A 7,500-nucleotide genomic window follows, 5' to 3' on the forward strand; every position below is an offset into this window, starting at 1 on the left:
TATATATATATATATATGTATATATATATATATATATATACATATATATATATATATATATATATATATATATATATATATATATATATATATATATATCTTAGCTTACCATCTCTTATTCCCATCAACGCCAGATTGCACTTGTCGATTTGTTATAGCTGCCGGCGGACTATTTAATTAGTATCCCCCATCTCCCTTCTTAAGCGTGAAGGGGTTATAACCTATCTCCACTTGTTTCGTACTAGCGGTACTTTTTTTTATTCTAGCTGTCGTCAGGCTATTTCATTCACTTCCGTGGGACTTCAGCAGTGCAAGGTTCTACTATTGTATTTGTTTTGTTTGTTTGTCCTCAATGCAAACTAAAAGAAGAAAAGGACGCTAACATCGCAACAAGGAATACCAAAAAGACCTGTAAAGAGGCAGGAGGCAAATGGGCTTATATGTTACAAAGTGATCACACAAACGCATGCTATAGGGACTTACGAATACTTACAAGCGCACTTGACGGAAACGCAAAGACGAACGGATAAAGGGTTAGACACATAACTGCTGACAACCAGACTGGCAGGTAGATAGACAACAGACAGACAGAAATACAGATAAATAGACAGACAGAGAGGATATAGTTTCTGATAAAAAGAGAGGGAGATAGACAGACAGGTATAACTCCTGAAGAACAGACAAGCAGATGTACAGATAGCAGACACAGATTAGGAAGGAATATTTGCGGACCTTTTTGGGTCCTTCAGGATCCCTTGCTCCTGTGAATGGTCTGTAGTATCCTTTGAATACAGCTCCAATTGATAGGAACTTTTTACTTTGCTCTAGTGAATCTCGGGCCGCACGGGGACCTTTACCCGCCCATAAACCACTGTTGACGATTCTGTTACCAGATATTTCTTCATTTAAGGCAAGATTAGATCATTTATTTATTGCGTTACATAGTATATATGCAAGGACCTTCAAATGCCAGAAATCAAAATTATTACAAAATTTGAATGACATTACACTGAGTTAACATTAAAATTGTTGCATTCGTAGTCTCTGGGTCAACTGAAATAATTCCATCCGGAAGATGGTACAGGCATTTTCATTTTTTTTTCTCATTTATTCATTTACATTTGTTTGTTTATTATTTATTTATTCATTTTTTATTTATTCATTAAATTGTTTATTCATTTATTTGTTTATTAATTCATTTTGTTTCCAAATACCCTTACAAAATTAAACAAAATTCCACGTAACTATTTTTTTTTATCGAAAAAAAGATTCTATCAAGACTGATCAAATCACATTTAGTGTTTAGCTTCCCCTTTACACACACGCAGACACACAAACAACCACACAGACACACGCCTCGCGCTATAGCACTTTGGATGACAGGCTGTCGACTTGACAGAAAACAGGAATATGTGTCCCGGAAAAATGCAGCCACGACTCTGCACCGTCTGACCCCGCAATCCCCAACCCACTTTACCCCTTTACTCTCTTCCACCCTTATCCTTCTCTTCCCCTCACCTGTCCCCTTAATTCCCCACCTCCCGTAGCAGTCAGCCCATCGCCTAAAACCCGTTCCGAACAGATGGGGAGTTGTGGTGGCTCAGTGGTTTGCGTGCCGAGGAACATCTTGAGGTTTGTGGGTTGAAATCTACGAAATTGATGTTGACATCTTCAAGATGTAGCTTACCCCTTGCAGCTTCTTCAGAACCCTCTTCTGTGTTTACCACGCAGTCGGGAATACATGCTTTGTCTTTGTCAAGATTTCTCATTTTCAGAATAGTTTTACAGCCGTTTATATAAAACGTGAGGCACTTATTGATAGCATTCCATTGTTGCGAATACGTAAATATTTTTTCTTTTGATTTTTCTTCTGGATTTATATGAAATTCTATTTCTTTCCTTATGTAGCTACACAGTAAGACACTGAAAAACTAGGACGAGTCGGTTCTTCTCAAAAGTGAGAATGTACCAATCAAAATTCTCAAATCCACAAACCCTGTAAAGAAAGTTATTGTAGAAATAGAATTAATTAAATAGTCTACCAAATGCATCCTTACCATGAATGGATTGAAGGCAGCATTCACACACACGCACACACGCAAACACACACACACACGCACACACACACACACACACACACACACACACACACACACACACACACACACACACACACACACACACACACACACACACACACACACACACACACACACACACACACACACACACACACACACACACACGGCTCCGGTGGCGGATTGGTAAGGCACTGGCCTCACAAGCCGGAGAACCGGGGTTCGATTCCCCGGCCGGGCGGAGATAAGTTGGGTTTGTCTCCTATCACGTATAGCCCCTGTTCACCTAGCAGTGAGTAGGTACGGGATGTTAGTCAAGGAGTTGTGACCTTGCTGTCCCGGTGTGTGGTGTGTGAGTGGTCTCAGACCTATCCAGAGATCGGCAAATAATGAGCTCTGAGCTCACTGCCGTAGGGTGGTGTCTGGCTGTCTCGAACAGAGGCTGCAGCAGATCCGAGGTGAATACACACACACACACACACACACTCGTGGCGCTGTGATTAGAGTTCTCGCCTGTCACTACGGCGGTCCGGGTTCGACTCCCGCCCAGGGCTGAAATAATATCAGTATCGCAGCGCTGAGGGGTGTTACTCCAACTCTCGTGGGCGGGGAGTTGGGGGTGTGTGTGTGTGCAAGGTCATAGCATTACCCATAGATCGGACCTACGAGCTCTGAGCTCTCTTCCAGGAGGGAAATAGCTGTCGATCACGAGTCCAACACGTGATCCAAAGACCAAGTGAATACACACACACACACACACACACACAGAGAGAGAGAGAGAGAGAGAGAGAGAGAGAGAGAGAGAGAAGATAAATAGATAAATAAGTTAAAATAGAAATATAAGTGCCCGCTGCCCTGCCAACCCTTATCCTGTCTACATCATTCTAGTTATGAACCTCTCCTCGTTAGTTCTAATCCTCACATAAACTTTTATGGATATACTCACACCCCGGTCCTTTTACTGTAAATCTTGAAGAATTTCATCTTTCCTGACGCTTGACGATTTTCTACGGATCAAATGAACCCTTGTACAGTAAATGATTGGTTAAAGTTAAAAAAGAAAACCGTATGAACTATTTTGGTCAACATTTTACTGATCAACGAGACAAATCGGCACTATTAAGATTTTCGTCCCACCCCAAAGAAGGTCTTATTCAATTTATAGGAAGCTTGGGATTAAGTAAAGTGAAGATACGCGGAGGCACAGTACCCTGCATCGCTACATGATTTCATTCAGTCAAGAGAACCTCTCTATACAATCAAAGGGTTAACTCTTATTTCACGATAAATTCTTTTCGAAGTTTTATCCTGGCTAACACCTGAAGGATGCCATTGTGGTCAAGCGGCCAACTGTCTTACCACTATCCCAATTTTTTTTTTTTTTTTTAAGGTTATTCATCTTTCACCCAATCAGTCCCACTCTTCTCTCTCTCTCTCTCTCTCTCTCTCTCTCTCTCTCTCTCTCTCTCTCTCTCTCTCTCTCTCTCTCTCTCTCTCTCTCTCTCTCTCTCTCTCTCTCTCTCTCTCTCTCTCTCTCTCTCTCTCTCTCTCTCTCTCTCTCTCTCTCTCTCTCTCTCTCTCTCTCTCTCTCTCTCTCTCTCTCTCTCTCTCTCTCTCTCTCTCTCTCTCTCTCTCTCTCTCTCTCTCTCTCTCTCTCTCTCTCTCTCTCTCTCTCTCTCTCTCTCTCTCTCTCTCTCTCTCTCTCTCTCTCTATCTCTCTATCTCTCTATCTCTCTATCTCTCTATCTCTCTCTCTCTCTCTCTCTCTCTCTCTCTCTCTCTCTCTCTCTCTCTCTCTCTCTCTCTCTCTCTCTCTCTCTCTCTCTCTCTCTCAATCCCTTTCCCCATTCAAGCTGCCTCTGTGCTCTCTTTATCTCTCTTTCCACAAGGCCTTTCCACCAACATTTACGTCTCAAGATCTCCTTGTATCTGGCTTATTACTCAAAGTCCAGAGCTTCCACTTCAACTCCCCCACCTGTTTCTCCTTCCTTAACCTAATCTTCAAGCTGTCACCCACTATCGTTCCATCAATTATTCCTCCTCCTCATTATGCAAATGAATTTATCCCTTTTACCTTCGTTGTCCCATCGTGTTCCGCACGCCTTAACTCCCTTGTGACTTCAAAGGTACGTCCCGACTTCAACATCCTCCACACCTCATAATTCTTACATTAGTTTCTTGGTTCTTTTCCTTAAGGATTCATATCTATTCTTTTACCTTCTTCTCCCATCCGCTCTTCTCTAGATTGTTACGTAGTGATGAGAGAGGCGGAGAAGCGTGTTTCTGTTAGCCTGTGGTTTAATATGCCTTATCGTTGATGCTAAGTCACATTATTATCATTATTCTAAGCATTCCACTTCATTATAGAACGATAGGTCTCCCATCGGAATGCTTTGGCATTGTAAATCGGTGTAGACATCATTGTCCCAGTATTGGGTAAGACTGCCTCTGCTCAACAGGTTGCCCGTTGACTTGACTTCAGGGACAAAGAGCTCCCCGCCATCACTGTCATAGAGATTAGGATGTTGTACGCTTGGGCACTCACATACAGGCAAGGGGTCTCTTCTAGGATCACTCTAACCAACCTAGGTACCATGACGGGGGTTATGTTTAAGGGTGATGTCTTTGTACCATGACGACGCAGTAGAACACAGAGCATTTAAAGATGGTAAGTTATTAACTCACAGAAACCTTTGTCCCAGGCACTATATTACTATTTCCCTCTTAGAGTTAGTAAGGCTCGTCATAATTCCCTTTCTTTCTTTTGTAAAAATACAACTGAATATGTAAAAGTCAAAGCCGCAAAAAAATATATATAATTTTTTTCTTTATATAACTGATAAATCAACGCAAGCCCTAAAATCATAAATGTTAATGTATATTTTTCTCTAGATTTTTTCCAAAGCTATTGCATGAATTCCAAATTGATGTCTTAGATACAATATATGAGTGAAACGACAGTAGTAATCTTATATTATGAGTACTGTACCTTGTATTTCTGTACATATAGAAGAATATTTGTTAATGAAAGATACTTCACTGGTATATGAAAAAGAACAAAAAGTGTTAGAGGTATTACAAAGAATTCGCTCTATACATGGTATGGAAACTAACGCTAGTTAGTGAAATTCCATTGTTAGGCATCGCTAATTCTAATGAATCCCTAGCCACAACTTAACCATAATCTGCCCAAGTAGAATTACATTATATATATATATATATATATATATATATATATATGTATATATACATATATAAATATATAAATATATATATGTATATATATATTTATATATATATATATATAGATATATATATATATATATGTATATATACATATACATATATATATATATACATATATATATATATATATTTATGTTTATATATATGTATATTCGCAACGCCACCTTTCAGAATTATTTTTGTACTCCATCTACTCGGCTGCCTCTCTTGTAAAGGCAAGAAACCTTTTAGTACATAGCAACGCAACACCCATTATAGTTCCTACTTATTTAAACCAACCGGTAGCTCGCACTGTCATGACAAATTTGTCAAATAAAACCTCACTTGGGCACAGCGCTAATAATATGCTTATGTAAGCTTAATATGCAAGCCTTCCCAGAAACGAGATGACAGAACCCAAAGGAGGTTGTTTTAGCAAATATCTCTAAGTAGGATAAGTAAAATTCCATTATGACTGCGTAACACCCTTATCTAATGTTACATTGACGAATCTGTTCAGATGGTTTGGCTTACTGCCATATGGTCTTTGATACCTGAACCTAAAGTTTCATTGCTTAGTCCACTGCAGTTTGGCTGTACAGACTTCGTTGTAACGAAACACTTTATAGATATATCCTGGCTAATTTCAGACGATGGAGCAAATGTGTAACCGAGTGGACGCTGCGAGATTGGTGAAGTTGTATGAGTCATAGTATGGTATGAAATAGGCCTTTATCCAGCAGTGGACTCAAATTGCTGATTGATTGATTGGTTGAATTTCAGGTGACACATGCAGTTTAAAGCACAAAAGGGTTCAAGTATTATCCGTTATCCCCTCCACAATAATGACACACTTTACATATTTTGTTCTTGTTAACACCAGGCGGTTTTACTAATTTAAGAACAAAATATTTTTCTGATATGGTTGCACATATTCACAGCTAAACGAGAGGGCGTGGAACCTTGAATTCCATTAAATCAGACGGAAACTTACCAGGTATTACTCTTCTACTGAACTCAAAGGATGCAGGAATAGCATACTGCATAAGAAAGCGCTCTCAAGTTCTTAAAAGAGGCTTACTATAGTCTAACTTTTAATATCAAGTTAACACGCCCCCACCCATGGGTCGTATTGAGGTTGGTTGTTAACAATAGCATACATACATACATATACCAAAGGCTTTTTCCCCCTACATGGGTGGTAGCCACAAAGAAAAAGCCATAGAAACCACTCCCACCCATTCCATTTCCTATATATTCCACTCCCCTCCACCCTCCTCACTCCCTCTTATCTTGACACCTCCTGGATGACGGGTCATCCCTGCATCCTGTCCACTGCCCTGGGTCAGAAGCAGTGTCGCAATACCTTGTTATGTAATACTAGGAGTTCAAGAGATTCTTTTTCAGTCATCCGGTGCCTAGAGATCCTTAGCTGAATAAAACAGTCTGGTGCTAGCCAGAACCAAGACTCTAGAAGTGACATAAGGGTTTCAGAGTTCAAACGAATTAACAATCAGTGGGAAAGGCTTTTGCTGACCTGGAATACTTTTGGATGTGCTGTACTATCGAGTATGTACCCTTCACTGAGGATTTTTCTCTCTAGGTATCAGAAAATTATCTTATAAAACCTAGGGACACCTTCTATCAGTAAATGGTTAAAACAATCATATTCCAAGTTCCTCAACACCATTTTACTCTTCAAATTGTAAATATAACTTGTTGATCATTTCATATATTTCTAATAAAGTTTTCACTTTAAGCTATGAGGCATTTTCTTGTAGAAGAAATACATCTATTGCAAGTTAATGGCTTCAGTACGGCATAACAATTTTTAATGGATCTCAAATTTAATTCAGCAAACTCATCAATAAAGCCCATAAGAGGACGATTACAAAAAAGAAACAAGGCATGTCCATAAAGCAGGTCTCAAGAAAATTACCTATGGAAATCCTCCCAAACTATGAGGTATTTTCTTGTAGAAGAAATACATCACAAACTAACGCTATACTGCAGGTTATTGGCTTCAGTACGGCATAAAAAATTTGAATGGATCTCAAATTTAACTCAGTAAACACATCAATAAAGCCCACAAGAGGACGATTACAGAAAAGAAACAAGGCATGTCCATAAAACAGGTCTCAAGAAAATTACCTATGGAAATCCTCCCAAGTCGAGGGGCTTATAGCAACCGGATGGT

Source organism: Oratosquilla oratoria, chromosome 13, assembly GCF_046742065.1.
Source record: "Oratosquilla oratoria isolate Oo_2021 chromosome 13, ASM4674206v1, whole genome shotgun sequence".
NCBI lineage: Eukaryota > Metazoa > Arthropoda > Malacostraca > Stomatopoda > Squillidae > Oratosquilla > Oratosquilla oratoria.